At 39.7% G+C, this 27,551-nt stretch overlaps 1 protein-coding gene across 2 annotated transcripts in view; it reads right to left on the bottom strand.

Annotated features, from left to right (window-relative positions):
* Window positions 1–12,029, bottom strand: part of TMEM108 (transmembrane protein 108) — a 367,717-nt gene extending 355,688 nt beyond the window's left edge. The window contains exons 1-2 of one of the 2 annotated variants that reach the window (XM_017505705.2): window positions 11,912–12,029; window positions 4,697–4,815 (exon numbers count right to left, since the gene is read on the bottom strand). The gene's annotated coding sequence lies outside the window, so the exon portion shown is untranslated. The remainder of the gene's footprint in view (window positions 1–4,696; window positions 4,816–11,911) is intronic. The other variant, XM_017505706.2, reaches the window with a different exon arrangement.
* Window positions 12,030–27,551: the final 15,522 nt, after the last annotated feature.

Genomic DNA, 27,551 nt, shown 5'->3' with positions numbered 1-27,551 from the left:
AGAGATAGCAAGGGGAGAAATGCCAGATGTAGGTGATGGGGAGGAAGGCAGCAAATCACACTGCCACGTGTGTTCCTATGCAACAATTTTGCATGTTCTTCACATGTACCCCCAAACCTAAAATGCAATAAAATAAATAAATGGGGAGAAAAAAAAAAGAAAAGACAGAACATGAATGATTTTTAGGGCAGTGAAAATACCTGTATACTATAATGATGAATTTATGTGATTATATATTGGTCTAAAACCAAAGAATTTACATCAAGAATATACCCTAAAGTAAACTATAAACTTTGGGTGATTATGATGTGTCAATGTAGGTTTATCAGTTCTAACAAGCGTGCCATTCTGGTGGGTGATGTTGTCAATGCAGGGAGGCCACGCATGTCCAGGGAGTAAGAAGAGTAGGAGATATGTGGGAAATCTGTATCTTCCTATCAATTTTGCTTGAATTTAAAACTGTTCAAATAAAGTGAATAAAGTATTTTTAAAGAAAGAGGGAGATAGAGGGAGGGAAGGAAAGGAAGGAGGGAGGAAAGGATGGGAAGGAGAGAGGGGAGGGAGGGAACAAACGAACAAGCAATGCATCCATCAAAAAGTAAAACAGCAGAGTCAAGACTATTCAAGGATCAAGTCCAAGCTCTATCCACCTCCTTCCCCTCAATTCCAGCTTATTGCCACTAGCGCCTTATTCCCATTCCCTCTCCCATCCACAAGAATCTTGGGCTCAGGTAACTTTAAATTATATCTTTTAAAAATAGTGTGTCTATATTTCCACATCTTTTCACTTGTTCTAATTGTGATAATTTCTGAGCAACTAATATTGGTAATAATACATAATATCAACTGAAAATTCTTCAATGTTGCCAAAGGGTCTAATTACTAAATCTATGCTGTAATATGTCTGTTGGAAAATTTGCTTTAGAGACTAATTCTTCAGGGGATAACTCCTCAGCAGTGATGTTTGTGTATTAATACCCTCTTATGAAACACTTTTGTGAGCCAAGCTGGGAATTAGAAGAAGGGGAGGTGAAAATTCTCTTGCCACCTCTCCAGACTATTTGTAAAGCTCTAGGCAGTATCAAAAGAGACATCTTGCACAAACAAGCCTTACCACAAAGGGTCAGGGCATAGAAAGACCAAATGGAAAGAGACAGCTCAGCAGCCTTGGACTAAAGGGCAAATATTTCAGAGGCTATGGATTTGATTATGTCAGAGATAGACCCATGGCACTTTTTGTAGCAGACAGATGCCACAGCAAGATATACTCACAGACTGAAAGTTTCCCCAGGATGGAGAAGCCCAAAATTCAATTGTTTTAAATAAGTTGAGGTGTTTTTACAACAAGAGCATACTGTCACTTTAAATGTAAGTTTCTGACAAATGGGGGTCTTTACAAGCTAAAGCAGTGCTGTCCAACAGGTTTCTCTGATGATAGACATGCTCCATATCTGCAATGTCCAATATGGTAGGCACTAACCATGTGTGGCTACAGAGCACTTGAAATGTAGCCAGTGCAATGAAGAACTGAATTTCAATTTAATTTTAATTAATTTAAATAAAAGCCACATATGGCTAGTGGCTACTGTATTAGACAATGCAGGAAAAGGCTTAAGGCATCCTTTGAGAAAGTAATCCAAGAGGTTATCATAAGAAAATCTTATATATGTTTTGACCATCTTGAAAAATACTTTCTCTGTGCCCTCCCAACCAAACACACACACAGACACCATTTGTAAGAAGTCACTACATCAGAAACCACAAATAGAACAATGCTTCTCAAATCTTAGCATCCACCAGGATCACTGGGCATCTTGTTAAAACACAGGTTATTACACCCACTCCCAGAAATTCTGATTTAATAGGTCTGTACATTTCTAACAAGTATAAATGATTCTCATGTTGCTGGTTCAGAGCCCACATTTTGAGTAGTACTGGAATAAAAACTTGAACATTCAAACACCAGCTACTCCTACCAAAGTGGAGCTTCTTTCACTTTTCACCTCTCTTCTACACCAATGTGCCTCTTTCTTCAAGGTACATGGAATCTTTCTTAAACAGTCTTGTAAGTTTTGCTTAATATCTAGGACTAAAAATGTATGAAGAATGCAAATAAGCAAGGCAAACTATCCATGATGGCTTTTCTACATAGTAGATCCAAGATAGAATGCATTTGTTGTCAACTTTGTAAGCAAGTCTAATAATCACAGAGACCAGAAACATGGCAAGGGGGAACGCAAACCTGTCAGGACAGTTTACATCTAATGCATGCACTACCCTTGTTTTAGAGTTAAACTGAGCCTTTCTATTAAAATAATGTAGATTACTTCAGGTCAGAGTGGCCTGTTTGACCATTCCAACACAGAAGTACTAGAAGTATCAAAAGAACATGTCATATTAAAACATTTTATTTATATTTATAACTCAAAGGGCACATATTAAAGATAACCCCTTTCGATATTCCTAAAGAAGAGAAGAAATAGAAATGTAAGAGTTTCTAGAATAAACACCAATTACTCCAAACATTCTCTGGTCTTTATTGCACTGCCTACAAAAACTGATCTGGACCAGCAGTCATATGGGAGGATAGTTTTCCTTTGAAGGCTATTTCTTTATGTCCTTTGCTCTATATATGAGTCACTTTAACATTAGAAGATCACCTTGTCAAATGCAATTTCCTTGACTGCTCTTTTGAACAGCCTTTCTGCCTCATCCACTCTTTCCTTTTGTAACTTTGCAAAGGAAAGTCTTTATCCCAAATATATTATCACAATGAACCAGAACACGAAGCCTTTGAATAAACTCAGAATCCAGCACTGTTCATTATTTCCCATACCACAGACCTTCATCCTTCTTCAAACTCCCACAGTTCCTCAGGTAGTGCCATCACAAGAATTAAGAATTACCCTTGGGTCCTAGAAATTTGGGGAGACAAGTATTGTTTCTTAGATCCGACAGTGCCTCCAGTAGTCACACAGCACTATGTACATTAACCATTTAGCTATTTATGTGTGTATATTTTGCAGATAGGGAAACTGAAGCAAAATGAAGTTAAATGATTAAAAAATGATACCAGAAAAATTCAGAGCAAGATTAAATCACTATATTCCTTCAGCAGTGTTTCTCAACCAGGGGCAATTCTGCTCTCCAGGGGACATTTGGCAATGTCTGGAGACATTTTTGATGGTCAGAATCATGGAGGGAGATACTGGCATTTCATGGGTAGAGTTCAAAGACACTGCTGAACATCCTAAATTGCACAGGACAATCCACATGAGAATTGCCTGGCTCAAAGTGTCAATAGCACACGGTTGAGAAACTAACTCTGGTCCACTGGCATCTCTAGCATTACATTATTTGGCCCCTAATAAATAAAGAATGGCTCCCTTTACAATGTAGTCCTTGTACAGTATTTACACAGAAACATGCCACCCAAGTGCTATTTCTGACATGCTATACTTTTTACTTTTAAAATAGAGGATATACAGGAGACATGGAAGAAACCGAACAAAGTTAGCAAAGCCCAGCTCCTTTCTTTTAATGAGAAAACCTAACAAAGCCCAACTCCTTTCCTTAGCAACCTCCAGGTGCTGAGCTATAGTCTGCATCTGGCTGCTCACCTGAACTCTTCCTCTGATGTACTTTGCAGCTGCCCTTTCTTTGCTTTATCCCCAAGCATGTCCATCACTTTAGAGTAATGATGATGAACATTTATTGGAATCTCCAGAGGTCTCCTCTTCTAATTGTCTATTTTGTTCAGTAAATTATACTCATTACTGAATCACATGAGGCACCTAAGGATATCAGCCTTTTCTGGGTGCCCTCTGTCTGAGCCTAGATAATGGAGCATTATTTAGCAAATGTTCAGCAGTACTGAGCCAAGCTGCTTAAAATAGCCGTTTAGTTTTCAGCTGAGTATGTTTCTTTAACCTCCTATACCTCATTCCTAACCATCCTCAGCTTTTCTTAGATTTATATGAATCATTATTTTCTCTTCAAGGAGTCTGGTTTTAGTTTAAGCTCTAGAAGTTGGAGAGCTCAAAAAGCATGTGATGTCCTTTCCACACCAAACTGAATTTCTCCTTCTGGTCTCAAAAATCTGCAGCACCAGTGAAAATTCAAAGCCAGCTTTGGTTATAATGTTCCCAGTGCCCACACGCATTGTACTAGGGGCTGCAAATAGATGAGGCATGAATGGGCATGTGACTTCCAGTAATGCTAGATAAAATAAAATGGGCAAAACCATGTGCTTTGCTAGTGCTATTATCCACCAAACCTTTAAAAAGTGATTAATGAAGGAAAAGTTAAGCAAAGTAATCAAGGAAGAAGGAAGACTGTAGGTGAGGGAAATAAGAGCTACTGGAGTTAACATATGAAATGGCCATAAGAAAATGATAATCAAGTCCAGTTCCCTTCTCTACAGAGCTCCTTCCATATAAATCACACACTATATAAACTCATTAAAATTTCCTATTTTGAAATATTTCCATACACAAATTCCATCCCATTACCTTGGTCATGGTTTTCTCTTCATAATTGCTGATTTGCGTAATATCTATGAGTTGAATCCAGAAAGGCTTTAGAAGCTTTTCAGACAGGGCATCACATTGCACTGACCCCAAGACACAGATGAGACAAGAGCCTCTATGTATTGGAAAAGCAAGAAAAACAATGGCAGAGAATGCCTTTGCCTTACCCTGGAGTAGAGGGTGTGGAAGCCTTCAAACGCACTTACATCCTCATGACCCATCAGCTCTGCTGCATTTCACTGCTCATTCATTTCTGCATGTTGGATGACCACCAATCTATCACCAGCTGGCAAAGATGAAAATGAAAAAAATGCATTAGGCCAAAGGATCCACAACTTCAAGTCCTAAGCCACTGCTGAAGTGAATATGAGTAGACTATGTGCTTACCACGTAAACCCAAACATGTATAATAGCTCAAGCTCAATAAAAGTTTATTTGTTTCATGTATGCATACTGGACAGGGGAACATGTCAGTGGGGTGGACCTAATATAGTGATCCAGGTACCCAGGATGCCAAAAGTTCTGCCATGTTTAAAACATCATTTCCAAGGTTGCCCTGTGGGCCCTCTCCATTTCAGTCAGCTAAGAATAGAAAACAGTATGGAGAAGCTTGCATGAACATTCTCTGAGCTTTTTTTTCCTAGAAGTGGATCGCAATACTTTTCCACTTCCACCACATTCTTTTGGTTGGCTAAAACTCAATTACACAGTCACATTTAACCTAATGGGCTGCAGGGCAGTGACCAGACCCTATTGTACCAAAGTGACTCCAGCCCAATCATGAAGACAGCATTAAGCTTAGAGTAGAGGATTCTGAATGAGACCCTAGCACAGTAACTTTGACTTAGTTACTTAACTACTCTGAGTTTCAGTTTTCTCAACTGTAGAACACCTTTCCTCTCTTATAGGGCCAATGTAAGACTCAAAATGAAACAAAGCAGCACTTCGGTCTCACTCTCATGCTCGGGTTAGAATACACTGTGTGATTACAGCTCACTGCAGATTTAAAACTCCTCAGCTCAAGTGATCCTCCTACCTCAGCCTCCTGAGTAGTTAGGGACATATACATGTGCCACCATGCCCAGCTCATTTTTTCTTAAATTTATGTAGGGATGGAGTCTTACTATGTTGTCCAGGGTGGTCTCAGACCCCTGACCTCAAGCAATCCTCCTGCCTCAGCCTCCCAAAGCACCAATTTTACAGGCACAAGCCACCAACTTCTTGGACTTTAAGGTGCATGTGCATCCTCTAGGCATCTTGATAAAATGCAGGTTTGGATTTGGTAGGTCATGGCCAGAGAGTCTGCACTTCTAACCAGCTCCCACATAATACTGATGCTGCTATCCTTTGGCATTTTGAGTAGAAAATAGATAAAGGATTAGAGAATATTTTTGAAAACCATAAAGTGATTTGCAGATACAAAGATTATTCTGGCACTAACTGATTATAAATAAACTCCAAATTAGGCAGTATTTTTAGGATATGTGTAGTCTGGGTACCAGGTACAATTTCTTAGAGTCACAGGATTTTGGAACAGGAAACAATTTAAGTAGTCACTACTTTCTCCCCTTATTTTCCAAACAAGGAAACAAGCTCAGAGAAGTCAATCATGCCCCCCAAATCTCACAATAACTCAGCAATGTGCTTGATTAGAATGCAGATATTTGACATTACATAATAAATTAGGTTATTACATAAACCCAATTATAATCATCTAAAGAAGAAAAGGTAATTTTTATTCTTCTACTAAAGCAAGGATATTACTTTGGCCAAAAAGGTACAGAGTCAAAAAGGTGACAGCATGTAAATTCACCAACATGGGTCACCATAGTACCAAAAGTAGGCAAAGTGTCACAGGACACAGTACAAGAGATTTTCAATCAAATATTCTTCCGACTTTAAAAATTTTGCATTTTTTTAAACAGGGATTTTTATTTCCAATATACACAAACTCCCAGTCACTCCTACTTGGAAACCATTAGGAAAAGAGAGAATTTGGGATTGCAAATAAAAAAGAATAATAATTAGCCAACAATGAGCAGCAATTTCTGTAGTAAACCCCGGGTACAAATAAAGGAACATAAGGATTTTCTAAAATTCCTAGCATGTAAATTATTTTGTATCTCTGAGATCATGGTGGATTCCAGGAGCCTAGAGTTGAACATGAGGTGTAGTACCTTGAAAGTAAAAAACTCCAAGTCACGAATTTGAAAGTAAATGAACATCTAGAAATCAAGTCAGACTGGGGGAGAAGGGAGACTCTTAGGATGCATGTCATCGCCAACAAAGCAACATGAATTTAAAAATGTTTTGGTAAAATTAGAAAAGAGTACTTATTGGGGAAGAAATGAGAATGGAAATCAATACTCACATATCCATTATTAATTTTAAAAAGGCTATTATTAGCATCTCCATTTAGTGAGCAATTTTTTACAAAGTAAAAATGTTCCTACCAACTTCAGTAAATTTACCCCATACCTTGCCCCCAAGACTCTTCCACCCTAATGTCTTTTAGCTCCTCAGACAAGAATTCAAAATTCTTACCCTATTTTGTGTGTGTGTGTGCGCGCCACAGATCTCTTTTGTAGTCTGCTGAAGCCAAAGAACCCCCTTCTCAGAATGTGTGAAATGTATAAGATAAAATACATAAGATTACAAAGGAAGTGAATTATATGAAAGATTATCCTATCCACAGAGATCCTGGGGAGTCCAGGGACCCAACATAAGAACAACTAATTGGGGAATGACTCTTCTAGGACGATGAAAGTTTTTTCTTACAAGAAACAGCATAAACAGAAAAGTTTTAAAAGCCTCAAGATGCATAGTAAAGAATCCTGCTCGCAATCAATCAGTGAAGAAAAGAATGAGCTGCAAAGAGAAGCCTGACCTTGAACTTCTGCCAAAACTCATAGCTATTCATGCTGTTGCTTTAAAGCCCTACATTAAGGAATTACTCAGAAAATTTTCTTGGCCCCAGCCCTGTAGACACAGCATATTCTTTGGCCTGATGGCAGATGAAATAAAGCAGCATTGGAGAAAGGAAAACTATACTGAGTCCTGAGCTTGCATCCCAGTCCTTTAACTAGTGCACTGCCACTAACTGGCTCTGTTACTTTAGTCAAGTCACTCAACTCTGAATGGAACTATCTACGAATTGGGAAGGATAAGTTAAATCGTCTTCAAGGGTTTCTTCCTACTCTGAACTGTTAGGATCCTAAAATAATGCACAACCATTTCTCTAGGAGGAAACTTTAACAAGACTTCTTTTTGCCTTAAGCTCACAATATGAAAATATTGTCTAAATAATTTTTGGAGTCTTCAAAAATACCTTATCAGAATCACCTAACCATAGAACTTTAGACCTGGAAGAGATTTTAAGAGACATCCACCATCTCATCAATCTCAGTGGGCAGGTGAGAAAGTAAGGTTCAGAAAGGTGAATAGATTTATTTTTAGTCACATAATGAGATGGCATTAATGGACTGTTGGGCCTACTGCTATCTAGCACAAAGAGGATTTTAGTATTCATCATTGGTAGTAAAGACAAGCTCATCAGTTCACTTGCAGAGATAGAAAGAAACCACAAATAAGCTAAGCCATAGGATGGGAACTACACAAAGCTAGTGACTGGGGTAATGGCACCTAGAGGCAGCATTCTATACCTTGGGCAGGGTCAAAGCTGGGGCCCTCATTATACACTATAATCTTCCCAACTCAACGAATAGTAAATAACAGCTAAAGAACAAAGAATAGTTATTTCAAAAGAGGTGGATGGATGAATTAACCCTAACTAACGATATCACTAATACCAAAGCACAAGTTTGGTGTTACTAACATCATATTGAAAGATCAGCATTAACTAAGAAAATCTAAAAACACTTGTCAGAAATTTTCAAGTTTTAGAAGAAACTAATTCAGCATTACTTTGACCTGTTTTCTGTGGACAGCCCTGAAATATAGTGACTACTTTATCAGCACTATTTTTACTAATACTCTCGCTGCCATCTTCAGAGCAGGTACTTACCAGCTACTGTTCAGGTTTAAAAGTCACATGCACATTTCCACAGTGTATAAACTAGCTTTACATGCAAATAATTACAAACGATGAAGTTGCTGGAAATTGTGATCAAGTCATGGTTATGTTTAATTAGCCAACAATATGTATGGCAAGTGCTTTTAAAGCCTATACTATGATGCTTGTCAGTTTACTTTCTGCCTTCTGTCTTCAGAAACACACATGCACCCTCAATGTAATCACATCCATTCCTCAATCCCCACGATACACATTGTTCCTACCTTATGTAAACACTTATGTCTTTCACAACTATTTTCTTTGAAATTTTGAGGGCTGACGTCGTCTTTCAAAATCTTCTGACTAGAGGCTGCATACTGCTGGTTTTCCAGCTCCGTAGTTCAGCTCCTCCAGGAATTCCCAGAGGCAGCAGTGCCATCTACTGGTAAGGAGGTTACAGCTTGTTTTCTGGGAGTCTAGTGGGTAACATGAGCCAAGAACCTGAAGGAATTGCAGCCTAGATTTAGGTCTTTGTGAGCCCTTCTTTTCTCAAGCACATTATAAGCATAACTGATGCTTACAACCTGGGACATGTAACTACCACAGGAGCCTTCATCGTGTGAATGACAGGTCCTCTGGAAGCGATATAAAGCCAAGCCATGCTAGCCAATACTAGGCAGCTCTGCCTGGAAATGCCTCCTTAAGAATCCAAAAGCAGGCAGCAGAGCCTCACTGATTAGAACATTTCCTAGCTCTCCTATCAGATGATCTCACCCAGTGCCCCCACCTGTGGCACTGTTATCCAGCTGTATCTTACAGTATGTGTCCTAAGGTGCTCAGATCCTTCTCAATATGAAGGCTCTTATACTTACACAATGTGACACAGATCCTCCTCAAAGGACAGTACTGCTTAGGCATGCAGGTCGGACTCTAATCTCTCTCATTCACTCTATCCTCCCCATCCCTGACCCAGGGGACAGAAACAACAGAAAGGAAATGATTTTGTTGTTGCTTTGAAAGCAACACTAGTGGGCTTTTATTTAATCAGAGAATAAAACCTTGTTCTATAGGTCACTGAAGTACGTTGCTAGATGGACTAAGCCTGTCAATCTTTTTGTTGTCCCTTGCATAACTGAATCAGTGTTTCCCAACCTTTTCAAAATCCCTGCCTCCCTTCCACAGGCCAAACATTGCATACCCTTTGTGTAGTTTACAGAACAAAGATGAGTTTCTTTCCTCTGAAAATAAAAGTGTATACCCTTTCAAACTATGCCACCTACCTCACTCTCAGAATTCTTTTCTCCCCTCTCCTCCATGCCCGTGTGTGTGTGTGTGTGTGTGTAAAATCTGGGCTAGCGCGGTGGCTCACACCTGTAAACTCAGCATTTGGGAGGCCGAGTCGGACGGATCACAAGGTCAAGAGTTCATGACCAGCCTGGCCAATATGGTGAAACCCTGTCTCTACTGAAAAATGCAAAAATTACCCAGGCATAGTGGCACACGCCTGTAGTCCCAGCTATTCAGGAGGCTGAGGCAGGAGAATCGCTTCAATCTGATAGGTGGAGGTTGCAGTGAGCCAAGATTGCACCACTGCACTCAAGCCTGGGCAACAGAGTGAGATTGTCTCAAAAAAACAAAAAACAACAACAACAACAACAAAAAACTGTGATAAAGTTTTAAATTTGGTTTGTGTGACAGTCTATCAGGTGACAACGTATATTTCACTTTACTACGGTCATTTGTGATATTCCGAATGACCTTTGCAGCAACTTCTTTCATTCATCTCAGAAAACCAACAAAAGTTGATTTGCTGTGGCCGATAAACCTGAATTTGATCCCCCTAACAAATTTAGGTGTTCCCTCTTTAAAAAATTACCTTGCCTAGTAATTTCTTAGCAAGTGTAGGCATTTCACAGGCACGGGGTGTGTTTTAGAGGTTTGAAATCAGGTAGTTTCCTAAAGAAACATGGTGTTGTACAGGAGTTACAACAGGCTTTGAAGGTATCAGGATGTCTCCAAGGAACAAGGCAGAGAGACCCTGTCTCATACCAGAAAGAGTTTTGAATGAATTATGTGGAAACTCCAGAACACAGTAAAATCTTCATAATGAGTTGCTTAAACCATTTCTTACTGAGCAGATTACCAGGTATACCCAACAAATCAAGAAGTTAGTTAACCAGTGGAAAATTGAAGGGACTTTTTGTGTTTGCCTACGAGCTGTCTGGGGAAATGGAGGAGAGGCAGGGAATACCTTGCACAGCTTAACCTGCTCTTAAGTTCCTGAACACACCTTCCCCTTTTTAAAGTATGGTTTAAAGGCAACAATCCCTCTCCCCTGATGCCCACACAAACCTCTTTTTGGCAGCCAAATGGTCTTAATCAAGCACACACTTTTCAAATAATTAAGGAGGTCTGAGTAGGTTTAGTTTAGACCCTGCCTTCCCTCTCCCTACAACCCAGTAACATGCTGAAAATAATTACCCTCCTGCGTAGCCCCAGAAAAACCTGATTACAGAAACTACAACCCCTCCTCCGAAAAAAACGTTATCTTCTTGAGGAAGAATCTTAGTGTGATGGTCTGGTCTGCAGTTCACTGCAGGCATTTCCCTCCTCATCATTTACCAGTCATCAGTTACGCTGTATCTGAAATCCCGTTTTGTAGCCTCTCATTTAGACCGGCTCCACCGGTGCCCAACTGCAAAAAAAAAAAAAAAGCCTCTGAACGAATCTCTGGATTCCTCCAGCAGGCTCAAAGCGTTCAATTTCGGTGAAACTCTGGGGTGAAAGCCGGCAGGTCCAGCGGGCAGAGCAAGCTCCCGGGCAGCACGGGGGCTTCGTCCCCGGCGAGGCCGCCCGCACCTGGGCAGAAGGGCTCTTCGCACAGCTGCGCTAGGAATTCAGCTTCGCTCGCGGCCGCCGGATTAGTTCGAGTTCCACGGGCTGGCCAAAGTGACACTACATTCCTTTTTCTTCGTTCTCCCATGTGACAGGTCCCCCTGCATTAAAGCCACCTCCTCCTCGGCCCCAGCCCAGGTTCAGCGCCCCTGACGCCCGCGCCCCACCACCCGCACCCTCCACCTGGGGAGGGGGCTCATGCCAGCATCCCTCCGGGCGGGAAACAAAGGCGGAGGCAGGGCTGCCAGGTGGGCAACTCCCCGCGGGCAGACCCGTCACCGCAGTGGGGAGGATGGGAAGGTGCCTGAGAGGATAGGAAAAGGGAAACCAAGGCAACCGGGACTGCATCCTCCCCGAAGCTGGGCTCCTGGGGCAAGCTGACCCCACACCTCCCCGTGCCCCGCCCAGCCCTGCCTAACCCGCCAGCCGGGACCCAGCATGGGAGGGACGGGGGCTGCCCCGCAGCGTCGCTTACCTCGGGAGAAGCGCTCCGGCTCCCTCCGACGGCTCAGGAGAAAGCCCCACCGCTCGCGCACGCGCTCTCGCGCACTCGCGCCTTCGCCCCTCCGGCCCCCGCGCGCGCCCCCCCGACCGGGCTCTGGCCCGCCCCGGCCTTGTCCGTCAGCGTCTGCGACAGCCAATCCGGTCGCACGGAAGGCCCATCGCCGGTCACGTGGTCAGGCCAGCCAATCACCAAATTGCCCTCGGCAGCGTCTGCTCCGATGTCCCTGGGGCTTCGGTTGCTACCTGGCACAGCCGGTGCGAGGCGGGCATGAAGGGTTGAGTCTCTGTTTTCGGGGCTGAGTAGCACTCAGTTGATCAATTACCAGATCAACTGCCTTCTCAAATTCTAATATAAAAAAGAATCACTTGACTATCTTGTGAAAATGCAGATTCTGATCCAGAAAGTCTGGGGTGAGGACCTGACACCCTGCATTTCTAATAAGCCCCCAGGTGGCGATAACGACACTCCTGGTCGGAGGTTCACGCTTTGAATTGCATCTGTCTGAAAGTGATGACTGTAGCCCCAGCTCCACGTTATTTGAAAGTTTCATGACCTTTCTTGTCCTTCCAGTGATGGGAGGCGTTCCTTTGACTGCCTACATGGAGTGTCCTGGTACGCTTACAGTTTGGGTACCAGCTGAGGGACGGTGTGTTTAATCCCCATATTACCCACTCTTGGACTATGGAGCAGCAATGATGCCAACTTAGTGACTGGAGTGTGGAACCAGAAGCGGAGACGGAATGGCTATGGAAGAGGACACTGTGTCTACATTAATCTAAAGGGTTGGGCATGTGTGTCTGAGTGGCGCGGTGCCAGACTCTTGGCCAGAGAAGTGGTATAAGTGGTCTCTGCTTCTCAAAACGTAACAATCTGTTGTAGAACTACACAGGCAAGCTCAGAAAGAAGCATGTGGGAAAACGTGGGGAGTTAACGGTCGCAGCACAAATTTAGGCATAAGCTGGAGAGGTTGTAAAATAACCTTCCTTGGGGATCTTAAAAACTGTCCAAATATTCTTCTGTCTGTAATTCCAGAGTCAAGAAGTTAGGACTCCCACTGGCCCTGTCATCTCTCAAATTTGACCTAAAGACTCAGTGTTTTTGGACTGGCCAGCTAGAACCTTTGCCGTTCAGCATAGTCAAACTCTTAGTACCCACTAGTGTACCACAGTGGTTCAAGATTCTCAAGTGCTGAAATCTCCAAAACCTTCTTCCCTCATCTCTTCAGACCAGGTGATATAACCCTGCTTCAGCATTTATCTCTCACTATTTTTATCAAGGTGATCAAACGCACTTGGAGAAAACTTCACCTTTGTCAGTGTGTCTTGGACTTCTCCGGCTTCTCATCCCCAGAAGTGAAGTCCACCTAGTAAACTCAGACATTATACATCACATTGTCCCTATCAGAGATGGCACTGCACAAAATTCAGAGTTTCTGGGAACATATTAAATCTGTCACAGCAATGGTTCTGGCTACAGCAGGAGTAAAGAAATGTCTAACCAAGAAAAATGTTTTGAAAGCCTCAAAGAAAGGTTTTTTAGCTATCATTAAACCAGTGGTTCTCAAGCCTGGCTGGATGGTATTTATGGAAGTAGACTGTGGAGCCCTGTGCCTAGAGATTCTGACTGGGATGAGAAGTGGGGCTTAGACAGCTAGAGGTTTAAAAAGTTCCACCGGCAATTTGATATCCAGCCATATTTGAGAACACCTGCATAATCTGCCAGATCGATAGACTCCTTTCTTTTAACCAGGAAAACTAAACTCTGCAACACAAATCACTAATGACATACACACTCTGTAAACAAAAGAACATTTTCACATAATTTTTAAGAACTGATTTTTAAAGGCCAAAAACAATTCATAGGTAATAAATACTCCAAGGACTAGTCAATGAAATAAACTGAAAAGCTAGGTCCACAACTAGGTTTAATTTCAATTAAGTATTTCTAAAAGAGCCTATTGCCTTTTGTTAACCTTGCCAAACTGATAAACTCTCTGGTGATAGCTTTACTTGTTTTATGACTTTCTTAACTAAAAGTTCCATTTGAGCATTTATTTTTATTTTTTAGGCTCTGGGGTACATGTGCAGAATGTGCAGGTTTCATGTGATGGCGGTTTGCTGCACTAGCAACCCATCACCGAGTTGAGTCTATTTCAAAGATTCCAAGGATTCCCAATTCTCTTTACTGGCTTTTTACCAAATTCTGTTGTTGTTGTTTTTTTAAGTAATTAGTGCCTGCATCTTGAAAAATTGTTGTACAGAGCTTTTACATGGAGTGATATTCAAAGTAGTGGAATATGACTTACTGAGATTTTAACTAAATTAGTGAGGTCCCCTCAGAACATTCTACTAAGACTAGCCATCTTACTCAAAAGTGACTTTGTGACACCAGAAATATGGACGCCCAATGTGTGAGCCTGCAAACTAGCTTCCCTCCTTCTCTGACACTTTAAAAAATATATTTCACAGCACTCAAATGGGGGAGAAATTTTTCTCACCTTGTAAACTTGCTTTATGTATTGAGTAAAACAAGAACAGTTTTCACTGCTACTTAACTAGTATAAGTAATATAAATTTTTAACTAGGAAAAAAGCATTTTTCTCTTTGTAAGTGTCATCACTACAGAAAGAAGCAACAAAAAACAAGGACTCTTGCTTGAGGATATTAATTTGAAAAAAAAAAAAAAAAAGACCATTAATTTGAAAAAAAAAAAAAAAAAGACCATCCAGGCTGTCATTTATACTCTGTTTTTCAGTCTACTTGCCTTATATATATATAACCTGGCTTTCCTGTCTCAGGAAATAGATATATTAGTAATTTGATATGAGTTAGCTCAAACCAGTTTTCCTATCCCTTAGTCCAGAAATTGCTCAGCAAGAGATTTAGGTATATTTGAAAAGAAAAAAAAAAAAAGATAAGATATAAACCACCCACCATTTTGCCAAGTCACAGAAATCCGCCCATTGTTGTATTATAATCAGAACTCCCATAGACTGCTTTATAATTGATAATTACCATTTTATCTCTCTGACAATAATAGCTTCTCTAAACTTAATTGATTTCATTCATGAAGACCCATATATTGCCCAGGATTCTAGTCTCCATTTGTCATATACACCCTACCAGGATAATTTTTTATATCTACGATTCTGTGTTTTAATAACTGATATATTTATCCCTTTACTGTGATATGTACAGATTTAACCCAACCACAAGGCATTTTTGTAGAAAACTTGGTTTTCTTTATATTTTCTATAACAAATGTTAAAAATATAAATATTCTCATATTTTTACAAAGCATTTTAGACTTAAAATTTTTATAGATAATATGTACCTGTCTGTACCTCCCCCAACTTAAGAAACCAAGAATTATACATACAGTTGAAGACCCCATGCACCCCCCTCAGCAAGCTAATTTTTTTTAATGGAGATTTCATACTTAGCAAGCTTAATCACAAAGGAGAGAGAATGGTTTATGGAAGGAACACCGTGTTTCATGCGTATAATAGACAATACAAGTGTAAATGGGCAGAAGTCTTACTGAATAAAATGGACATTCCAAACTGAGATACGAAAAAGCTAAGAAAGCTGGAAATTACCTGTGGTCCAAAACCTGTGTCTTACAATTACAAATTGGACATGGAAAGCAGGTAATCTTTAGAAAACAGCACAGTTTGGAGCAGAGATGAGGTGAGGATTCAGGTTTCATTCACTCAGTCAACACACTACATGAGCCTTATCTTTTAGCTAATTTTAAGAAAAGTAGCTATCATAATTTAAAATAAAAAGTTTTATGTTACAAGTGAGGCACATGATGGTGCCTGACACAACTCTGACAACGCTTATTGTATTGCCCCTCATGTATGCCAATTCGTATTTACGTTTAATCAAGCTATTATTATAAAATGTTTCTCTCAGTCCAAAACAAGCCACATACACACACACACACACACACACACACACACACACACACACACACACAAATAGCTGCTCACAAACTTAAGTATTTTCTTTGAAACTTAGAGATTATTTTCACTGATTTTCTTATTTATAATTTTTAAATAAAACACATCATACTCTAAGTAGTTTGGACTTTTTGTTCCTTAGATGCATTACTTCTCACTTGCTCAGACTCAAGTTTACACACCATTTCATGGCTATGCCTCCTGAATTTCTGAACCATAGTTTCATCAGCTTGCAATTCTTATGCAGAGGATCTTAGCATTTCTACAAAGATGAAATATTGGGTTCCATGGATTCTACCAAATAATTTCTAAAAATTATGACGACTATTTGCTGGGCCTGAGATGTCTTTCATGCATGCATTCATTCCCATTCAGAAACACCTCTAGGATTCTCTATGGTGAGTATGACCCACACTAGATGCTGAGGCTACAGGACCAAGCAGAGAGGCATGATTTTCACCTAGGCAAAGTTTAACATCCTCTGCCTGTCCTTTAAGCACCGCCCTTCTGGCTGAGAAGCTCTGTGAGCCCTGGGGTGGCACCACCAATGCCCCACCAAGATCTGCTTGGATCTCTTTTAACAGCTCTATGCACCCATTTCTGAGCCTCTGCTCCCTTGGCTGAGTTCTTCAGAGAATTACCTGGCACCACTTCACCTGTATGAAGAACCAAACATGCCTAAGAGAGTATACCACCGTTAGCAATGATTAGCAGGTGTTCATGCAAAAACCCAGCCTCTGCTTTTCAAAGTGTGATTATCTCTAAGGTGTCATTTATACTACAGAGCTCCCTGCATGGCCAGGCTGTTTCTTGCTTGATATCTCATCCCTACTTGACTTTTATGAGTCCTCCTGGGTGTTATTTCTTTATAAATCACCTACACTTGAATACTTGGCTGAGGATCTATTCCTGGGAAAACTCAGCTATGGTCACCCCTTTGCTTATTATTAAGGTGTTAATAAAACACTGTGTTTTCTTAGTCTAAGTTATGTTATATACTCTATATTGTAAGACACATGAGGATACAGACCATAATTCATTCATCTTTGAAACTCCCCAAGCTATGACGCATAGCTGAAGCGCAGTCAATCTCTGTTTAATTGGCTTGAGCTGAAATGTCTCTGGCACGTTTTCCACACAATTTCTACCCTTCACTATTTTCTAATTTTATCCCTACTTCTCTGCCCCATGATAACTCAGCTCTGGCCACCTTGACCTTCTTAACTACTTTCTCAAATATACCAAACTTACTCTTGTTTCTGGTTGTAATATTTTGTCCTTCACCACCACCACCACCACCTTGCAGCTGTTGCATCTTCAGGACCCTCCCTCACTTGCTAAATTTAAGTCTCTCCTCAGAGGATTCTTTGTCAGAGAGGTTTTCCCTGGTCAATGATCCAAAGTAGCATTCCCTCCTACAACTGTCACTCTCTAACTCAAGTCTTTCTCAACTTAGGGTTCCTTGAGAAAATTCAGCCCTGTAGAAAATGATTTCAATGACTGTTTTCTTTAGTCTCCCAAGGATAGTACACAGTTGGTATCATTCTATCTGCATGGGAGAGAAGTTAATTCATTCTATACAAAGTGTGCCTTGAGCATTAGAGTTTAATTCTCTAGTAGAACTGGTGGAAAAGGGCTGCTCTAACTTCTTATCCTACTTTTTTCTTTTCTTCTTACCTCTCATCAACATCTGATGAATTATTTCTTTGTTGTCTCCCTACCCTGCTCTCTTTAGAATATAAGCACATGAACTTTGATTCTGATCCCTGCTTACCCCAGAGTCTAGAACTGAGTTTTGAGTACACAGCTGGCACTCAAAAAGTATCTGTTGAATGAACTTCACAGGATCCATTTGTGTTATAACTTTTAATATCTTTTTTATGTTAAAACAATTCATGTTAAAACTTCTCCATGCAGAAAAAAAATTATATTATAGATTACCCAAGAGGAATGATGACAGAAAATTCTAAATAGAATTGGGAAAGCAAAAAAAAATTTTGTCCAGATAATAATAATGAAAGGATTTAATTATCCAGACACAGAGCAGCCAACTGCTCAGTCAGGAGGAGAGGTGAGAGTGGCAGTGGGAATAGATGTCAATAAACTGAGAACTGCTTTCTAAATCCCACAAGAAAAGGAATGGAGGGAACTTTCATCCTAAAAAGAATCAGAAATGAACCCAAGAGATTGTGTTGGGTGAACCACTAAGTAAAAACTAATAACATAATTAAATTCTACATCCTCATGGGACAAGGGAAAACCATGAAACAAATTGCACATACTTTAGATTTTTAAAGGAAAATATGATAAATATAGACTCTATTTAGGAGACAATTGAAATTAGAGACTTTAAAAAGTCAATAACCCACAAGGAAAGCCTAAATACTTTGTTGTTATTGTTTGCTTTTCACAAAACCATATACCAAGGAATAAAAATAACAAGCATTAGAGGTAGGGGCTAAAAAGAGAACTATTAGAGCCATATAAATTATCAGAGAAAAAAGAAGGCATTTCCCTGCAAAATGGTAATTCATGTAAAGAGAAGAAAGAAACCCAATCAATTTTACATGAGGAGAATAACTAAAAAAAAAAAAACAAACAAAAAAAAACTTTTAAAGTACCTTGCAAATGTCTCCAAAACCAAAAAACGGAGATTATTTTAACATGTTGGAGGAAGGAAGTCACTCAAAGAATATGTGGAATACTTTGATCTTGGTAAGATAAAGGATTTGCTCAAGAATAGAAAAGGGCATGTTTCACAGGCTGAATTATTTGCTTAAATTAAGATATTCAAAAAATGACATCGAGACTTCCTTTCCTATGATATCCCCAAAGATGCACTAGTTAGATTGACTTTAGCAATTTAGGATACTTTACAAGGCTGAACAACATCCATGTGGACAAGCCATGAGGACCGAGAGATGGGGAACCTGCTGGCTCAAGTGAATGACTTGTATCACAAATATGTAGCTGTTCCCCATTCAATATGAAGGGGTTCTGAGGAATCTGAAAAATGATAATTTCAAAAATTATTCCTGTTTAAATATTCAATGATTTTTAGCTTTCATTACAGGCTCTATGACTTTATCATACTTGAAATTCAATTGACTTAATGAAATGGATAATCGACTGGATCTGATAAAAATTGTATATGGCCATGTTCTGTTTTTTCTTATCTCTCTTGGTATTAACTATTACTTGCGAATTTACTGACCAATTACACTTAAAGTTACAGGTTTAAAACAAACCAAAAGGCTGGCACATAATAATATTCAGTAACTGTTACCTGCTTTAAAATGGATTTTCAGTAAATAAATAAAAATACCAAAACCAAAAAATTAAAACAAAATAAAATCCAGGTTGTCTTCCCCTCCCCCTTTATTTTCTTTCTTTTTTGTTCTTAGCTCTCTATTGGAATTTTATCTGCCATCTCCAGCTATATTAGCAACTGCCCTCTGATGAAAATTTCTACTAACAAGCAGTCCCAAAACATGGCCCTAATATAGGTTTATAGTTATTTATGCTTAAGGATTCCTCCTGAGAGAAGCTCGAAGTACCTTAAGCCATTGCATTAGAAGAGTATTCAAGTTTTCTGTTTTCAAAGATTAAAAAAAAATATTTTCTTTTAGATAGATCCCTCTCCCCAATGCTATGATTGCTTGTATGTCTTAAGATTAGAAATTTAGTTTCAAAGTGGGCTCTAGACCCAGTCCTGTGCTCCTACCAAGAATCTGAATTTCCAGAGCCCAGGATCCCTTCCTTCTGTTATATGCCCTCATCACACACATTTTCTATTAAAACCCCAAACTGAGACTAATGCTTCCCATTTCAGAGATATAATTAGAAATGAGCCCCAGAGAGGTACTTTACCAATTTCTTCCAGTTTGCTTCTACAGTATATATCTGCTCTAAACATTGTAATGGCGATTACCAAGATTCCTATCTCGCAAGTCTCAGTTCAGCATCCAGCGTCTCTCCTCCGAGCTTCCATAGCTACCTTGCCCCTCCTCTAACATGGCTTCCATCACACCGTATTGCCATTGGCAGTTCAACAGTTTATGACTTCCACTAGACTAAGTTCTGTCTTGTTCATCATTGTATCCTGGCCCTTAGAACAATGTCTGGTGCAAAGTAAGTGCTCAGTAGTCACTTGCTAAATGAATAAAAGCACTCATTCTCAAAATCTGCCCTCTACTTCTGCTGGCATCTCTGCTGATTTCCCTTTGAACTGGAGAATTATTCTTACCTATTAATAGGGTCTATCATTAATATTCTGTTACATTTCTTTTCCTTTGGGGGCCCTTTTCTTTTTCTGCTAATACATGCACATATAAATATTTACATTTCTTTTCATATTAAGTTACTTCTCTATTCTCTAATTTCTTCCCTCTGCTAATTTTACTTAGAGCATCAAACCTAGATAGTATGACTTCAAATGTGAGCAATTGACCCCTTGTACAAATTGCCAGTGATTGCATCAACAGCCATATAATAAACAAACAAAAGGCAATATAAGATTCTTGATATTCCATTCCTTTACCTTCCTTTTTTTTTTCTAATTAAAAACTTCCCTTTCTATGAATTTTTCTGTCACTACATCTTATTCACATACAAAACATTATGTCAGTGGGTTTCAAACTTGAGTGTGTACCAGAATCACCTGCTTCAAAAACAAAACTTTTGGACCCTAGAACCCTACCCCTAGGGTTTCTGATTAAGTAGATCTGGGGTAAGGGCTGAAAATGTATGTTTTTAACAAGTTTCTAGATACTGCTAATGCTTTTGCAGGAGAAGTGCACTTTAGAATCACTACTGTATCAGTGATACAGTGTTTAAATGACAAACTAATAAACAATATTAAAATGTAATTAATAAATAATCAAAAATATATGCACAAAAGGAATTGCTCTCTATGATTGGTTATGACCAAAGGAGGGACTGGAGTCATTCCAGTATGCTAGTTCAATATGGCACCATAGCTCAAATGGTCAGCCAGATGTTGACCATCATTCAAAAGAAATAAAGATTATTGTACTAAAACTGTGTGTATCTCTGGTTGCTGAAATTCAAGAAAGCTATAGCAGCCCTGGAAAAAATGCCAGGAAGGGTATCTGGACTGATGGAAAGCAAGGGTTCCATTGGACAGAGGTTACCCTATAATGAAAGGAAGTAGCAGGTTTACTCATTTTGAGATGGTAAAAGCTAAGAAGTGGGACAATAAAAATTTCTAAGATCATGAACAGTACAGATAGACTAATGGTCCAATTCTGAAACCCTAGAATGCACAGTGAGGGCAGTGGGATCCTTTAAAACTCGACTTAGGGAAGTTTATGAAGCAAGTACTATTTTACTCAATGGGAATATTTTGTGGCAGTCATAACCTCCAAGAATGATGTAAGGAAAATAAAGATAATGAAAATATATTTTGTCAAGCAGATAAGTGATAAAATCATGAACTGCTTAAAATGAAAAAGCGACATAGCCTGTAACATAAAAGTGAGGACAACCTATCTCCCCATTACACGTCACCTTGCACTCCTTTGACAAAATAATGTAGTAAATATTTCCTGAGTTTTGTCTCATAACACAGTTCTAACCTTTTCCCTTTTTTTTTTTTTTTTTTAATTGAGATAAGGTCTCACTCTGTCATCCAGGCTGGAGTGCAGTGATGTGATCATAGCTCACTGCAGCCTCAAGCTCCTAGGTGCTAGTTATCTGCCTTAGCCTCCTGAGTAGCTAGGACTACAGGTACATGCCACTATACCCAGTTGATTGTTTAAATATTTTTAGATATAGGGTCTCATTATGTCGCCAAGGCTGATCTCAAACTCCTGGGCTCAAATAATCCTCCCACCTTGGCTTCCCAAAGTGCTGGGATTACAGACATGAGCCACTGCACTGGACCCAGTTCTAACCCTTAAGACCAGATGAGCAATACAAGACCTTTAGACTTCACGTTGTTCACCTCACCTTGAAATATGACCTGTGATCCAAGTGTAGCACCAGTAACAAAAAAATATTAAAGTTAATGAGTAATAATCTATCTATTTGCTCACATATGCTCTCTAGCTTTGAGATCCTTTCTGGGTGTGGTAGTTTATGCAGCACTGATAACTGTGTGAGTTTGGGAACCCTTCTGTCACCCCAGGCTGAATCACTGACAGATAAAACATGACATATGACACAGCAAAAGAAAAAAGAGTGAGAGAGACACAGATTACGGTTTAAGGTAGAAGTTGCAATACAAACGCTTATGGGGTGAAGCAGGTGAAGCAAAAAAGTGAAGCAGGCAAGGACAAGACAATAGGAAGAGGCTAGGCACGGTGGCTCACACCTATAATCCCAGCATTTTGGGAGGCTGAGGTAGGTGGATCACCTGAGGTCAGGAGTTCAAGACTAGTCTGACCAACATGGTGAAACTGTCTCTACTAAAAATACAAAAATTAGCCGGGTATGGTGGTACATGCCTGTAATCCCAGCTTCTCAGGAGGCTGAGGCAGGAGAATCGCTTGAACCTGAGAGGCAGAGGTTACAGTGAGCTGAAATCACGTCACTGCACTCCAGCCTGGGCAACAAGAGCAAAACTTCAACAAAAAAAAAAAAAAAAAAAGAATAGGAAGAAGCAGGAACTGTATTGTTAGTGAGTTTCAGCCCGTCGTTGCAACATGAAAGTTTAAAACCACTCACATCTCATAATTTTTTTCAGCAATCTAGAAATTTATGGAATTTATCCAACTGGTTTTTTTCTTTAAGCCTATGGGCCAAACGAAACACATCTGCAAATTAGATATGGCCCTTGGTTAAAAGGGTCAATTCCCCATCCTAAAACCTCCCAAACTTCTTCTCAGAATTGCATCACACGATCATTGCTGGGTACAAAGGAAACCAAGAAGTATAGTTTTTGTTTGTTTTGTTTTGTTTTTAAGCAGACAGTGTACACTGTTGCCGTGAATAAAGTCTGGATTCTATTACTAAGCAAAAAAGGAGGCCACACATCCTAAGGAGGGAAGGTGCCCCAAACTTGGGAGCACTAGACCTAAGAGATTCCACAAATATCTACCTTTTCAGCAATGTCCTTTCTCTTTGCCCTTGAAAGATCCTTGGAGGCCTCTGGACCAATATATTGGCCTGAATATAATGTGACTTACACTGTTAATTATATAACCATAATGAACTGAAGGACTGTAGTCATTGTGCCAAGTGTGGCCATTTTCAATATAGAGCAGGTCTCTATAAAGCAAACACATGAAATAAAAGATATGCTAAAAATTCCAGGTATACAAATTAAAACTTGAATTACTACTTTTTCTAGGACCTTCATGATATGACAGATGTACTTCTCCTGTCATTGTCCTAGTCTCAAGACAAGCAAATGTTTGAGAAGTCATTAGATTTAAATTACTTTGGGAAATATCATTAAAGTCAAAAGCTATATAGAGCAAGTACACATTTCTCACTTTCATGTCAATGACTGTCTTATTTGAAGAGTTGATTGTATTCATTTTAAAACCCAGAAAAGAGAAGGCAATAATCTACCAGTAATGATGCAATGGTCATGGGTGAGGATTGATTAAGCCTTCAGGACTGCCTTCTCATTTACCTGATTTTACATTTGCTGGGTTTCACCTTAAAAAACATAGGAGTATGCGACAAACCTGCACTTTCTGCACATGTGCCCCAGAACTTAAAGTATAATTTTAAAAATCCTTAAAAATAACATAGGTGTAACATATCTGAGACACTATGCAGAATACTAGTTTCAGGTGTTCTGTAGTCTCAAGAAATCTGAATTCACTATTAATTTCACCTAGAATTCATTTTCTTCAAATTTTATTATAATCAAGGATGTACTTAATCACCTTTTCCATTCACTGGGAAGAAAGGGAAACTCTTTGTTTCCACTTTTGCATCCTATTCACTTCAAGGTTTTGTTTCCATTTGATTTTTAGTTTTGTGGGGTTGACTTTTGGGGAGGGTACAAATGATGAAGTACTCTTGATTCAACATGTCTAGTCATTAAGATGTTCTAGAACCAAGGATGTCTGAGGAGTCTGACAACAGCAACACAAATTCACATTTGAACATTAAATCCACAGTGTTGGAGTTGCTTACTCTGGGTCATGCTAACCAACTCTCATGCACCTTCATCTATTCGTTGAAGAGGGCTTCCAGCCTTGGTAGAGCCAATATTTGTGTTTCAGTCTAGCCAAGTCTCATTGGAGTTCATCATTACCCTTTCAGTGAGAAATGGCAAGGGCCTGCCTTTTCTTGTAGCTTTCGGGAATGGTTTTCCTGTACCTGCATATTCCAAAGCAGGAATCAGATGGGAATTCATATTTTCCTTGTCAACCCAAAAGTTTCACTTATATGACATTTGCCTTCAGCAACCCATGTTAAGTCTTGTGAATCAATCCTTCATTCAGACTTTTAAACTCACAGCTCATGATATAAGATACCCCTCTGTATTATACAGACATTGCTTTGGACTAGATATATAAGAAATCCAACTCTGTGGCTTATCCAAAACGTATTTTAATCTTCTCATGTAAAAACGAATCAGGAGGTAGGCTGGTATAGCGGTTGTGCAAGGTTGTCGTTGCAGGTCAAGTTTCCCTAGAAAGCAGACTTTGCCATAGAAACTGCATGTATGAAGTTTAATGGGGACAGTGCCAGGGATCAGCACCCCATAGGGTAAGGGCAGGCAGCAGAATTTCATAAGAGGAAGAATTTGGGCTGTGGTATGGTCACAAGACCTCAGTCAAACCTGCAGGGAGCTCTGAATCTGGTCCTTCAGAATCTTTTCATGTAGGACCAAGGCGGCAGGGCTTTATACTCCTCATCAACTAGTGATTGGATGTGGGTTGCCTGCCAGGAAGGGACATGACCTGGAGTGGGGTGTCTGTCTTGAGCTGAGGGCAATTCTTAGGGAAGGCTCATAGCAGAGAGACACCAGCTATCAACAGACCCAGTGGTGGAGATTGGTGGTGGATACCTGAAGGGGAATCAGGCAGCATAGCGCAGTGCCCAGCACAGCTGTCCATGTCCCAGACTCCTTCTACCTTCCTTATGTGCCATTCTTAGCATGTGGCTTTCATGCTCATGGATGATTCATGATCTCAAGAATGAAACAGGCTTATTTCTCCACCCCCAGCCTTATTTCTCCATTCTGGATAAGAACAAGAAGGAGTACCTATATCAGGAAAGCAACTGTTACCCAGAAATATTCATCAATCTTCTGCTTATGTCTCATTGACCAGAGCTTGTCAGATGGCTGCTCTAGCTGCAAGAGATGATGGGAAATATGTTTCACCAGAAACATTGCTGCCCTGACCAAAATCAGAGTTTAGAATTTTTTAAGAAAAAGAAGAAATGGGTACGGCATTAGCAACTAGCAGTTCTCCCAAACCATCTGATTTTCAAAAAGAGCTAACTGTCTTTGGCAAGGAGTTAGTGGCTTTACAAACCTCAAGGATTTGTTTCTATTTTGTTCCCAGGAGTCACTTTATCTTAAATTTTGTGATATGGGGACAGTGCCAGGAATCAGCACCCTGTTGTGCTACTACCTCCTTCTGCAGTCACTGATGGTTAGACTTCATTTTCTAATAGTCATGATTTTCTCAAAATAATAATTCTTAAACTTCTTTCTGAATGACTTCTCTCCTTTGCCCTTTCTCTCTCACATACATGTACATATACATACATATATAATTTTACTATTTCTGTGCTGTTGAAAGTCAGTGATAACAATCATTATTAGATCTTCATTGGTGCTGGATCAAATTAAGAGACATCTAGGGACAAAGGAGAAGAGAGACCTTTGTCAAAAAATCACAAAGAGAACAGAGGTATAACAAGTCCAAGGTGGGGAATCCTGCTGAAGTAGAATTAGCCAAGAGTACAGTCGCCAGATTTAGCTAATCAAAACACAGGATGCCCAGTTAAATTTGAATTTCATTTATTTTTATTTTTTTCTGAGTTAGGGTCTTACTCTGTCACCTAGGCTGGAAGGCAGTGGTGTGATCATGGCTCAATGCAGCCTCAACTCACCAGGCTTAAGCGATTCTCCCATCTTACCTTCCCAGTAGTGGGACCTCAGGTATGTGCCACAACACCTGGCTAATTTTCTAATTTTTTGTAGACATGGGGTCTTGCTGTGTTTGCCCAGGCTGTTCTTGAACTTCTGGGCCCAAGTGATTGTCCCACCGTGGCCTCCCAAAGTACTGATATTATAGGCATGAGCCACCACGCCCAGCCCTAAATTTGAGTTTCAGACAAACAATGAATAATGTCAATATATCCCAAATATACTTCTGCAAATTGCATAGGACATAATGATACTAAAATTTATTGTTGTTTATATGAAATTCAAATTTCACTGGATATCCTGTATTTTATCTGGCCACCCTAACCAGTAGGAATAGTGTTCACACTGTCACAGAGTTACATACTGCCATTGTGCCCATTTCTATAGTTATTAACATCAACCACTGCCTTGGAACTTTTCCACAAACCTCTAGTGTGAGAACTGCTGTTCAATATCTTTGGAAACTAATTACCAGATGCAGCTAAAGCTAAATAATTTCTTACAGCAAATTACATTTTTAATATTTACTGTAGCACAGATTCCCCTAGGGTACATGGATAGGTTTCATGTGCCTTAGTGGGTCCCTGAATCCACTAAGATTGTGAAGAAAATTTTGTGTGTATGAACATTTTTCTAGGGAGGAAAGTCATAGCTCTTATCCATTCTAAAAGGAATAATGCCTCAAAAAAAATGTTCATTCCCAGGCATATGGCAGCTTGTTAACTTATCTTGGTTATTTTACATGGGAACAGAAGTAGAAATACCAGTCATAGAACAAATGCTTTAGAATTCTTCTTTTATGGAAATTTGAAGCAAATATGAGAATAAACCCTTTTCTTTGCCAGTGTAAAGTCAATTGTAGAGTTAGACATTAGAAGTACTATTAAGCAAAACCACTTAATCTTAGAAATAGTCAGACTTTTCTTAGCACCTATGTGAGTGAGGTTTCTCTTCTGTAACTATTGAGCTGTTTCAAAAAATAGAGATTAGAGACCACCATATTACCTCTCCCACCCTCTGTTTTTGGAGGGGCAGATTGAAAAGTTTGTCTACACTCAAGACCTGTAGACCTGACCTTGTGACTATTTATTTTTCTTAAGTGTCGTGTTCATTCATGGAGCTTGATGGCGAAGACCTCCAATTATATAATTCTTTGCTTCTTATTTGGGATCCTGTTCTCTAATAGGAAATGCTACAAAATAGTAAGCATAGAAACAGTCTCATGAGCTAATGTAAGAAAGTGGAATTCTTTTCTGTTCTCCCTTCTGTTCCCAGTGCAATGGAATGGTCTAACTCTTGAAGCATTATGCTCTCCTAACGACAGTTTTCTGAATTCATGTGCTCATAAATGATGTACTCATTGTACCATGGCAAATTTTCAGGAAAGCTTCCAGCCACATCTGCAGGTTTCTCCAATAGTCTTTGGCATACCACCATTAACTACATCCCAGAGTGAGTTATGCCCAATAGACCATGAGCATTTTGAAGGAATCGCATTTTATTTGGCTTTTTTTTCTTTCTGGATCTAGTTTATTGCCTAGAATACAGTAGAGAGTCATAAA

This window comes from Cebus imitator, unplaced genomic scaffold, assembly GCF_001604975.1.
Source record: "Cebus imitator isolate Cc_AM_T3 unplaced genomic scaffold, Cebus_imitator-1.0 Scaffold340, whole genome shotgun sequence".
Lineage (NCBI taxonomy): Eukaryota > Metazoa > Chordata > Mammalia > Primates > Cebidae > Cebus > Cebus imitator.
Note: the sequence above shows the minus strand (reverse complement) of the source record. Positions and strands in the feature narration are given on the sequence as shown.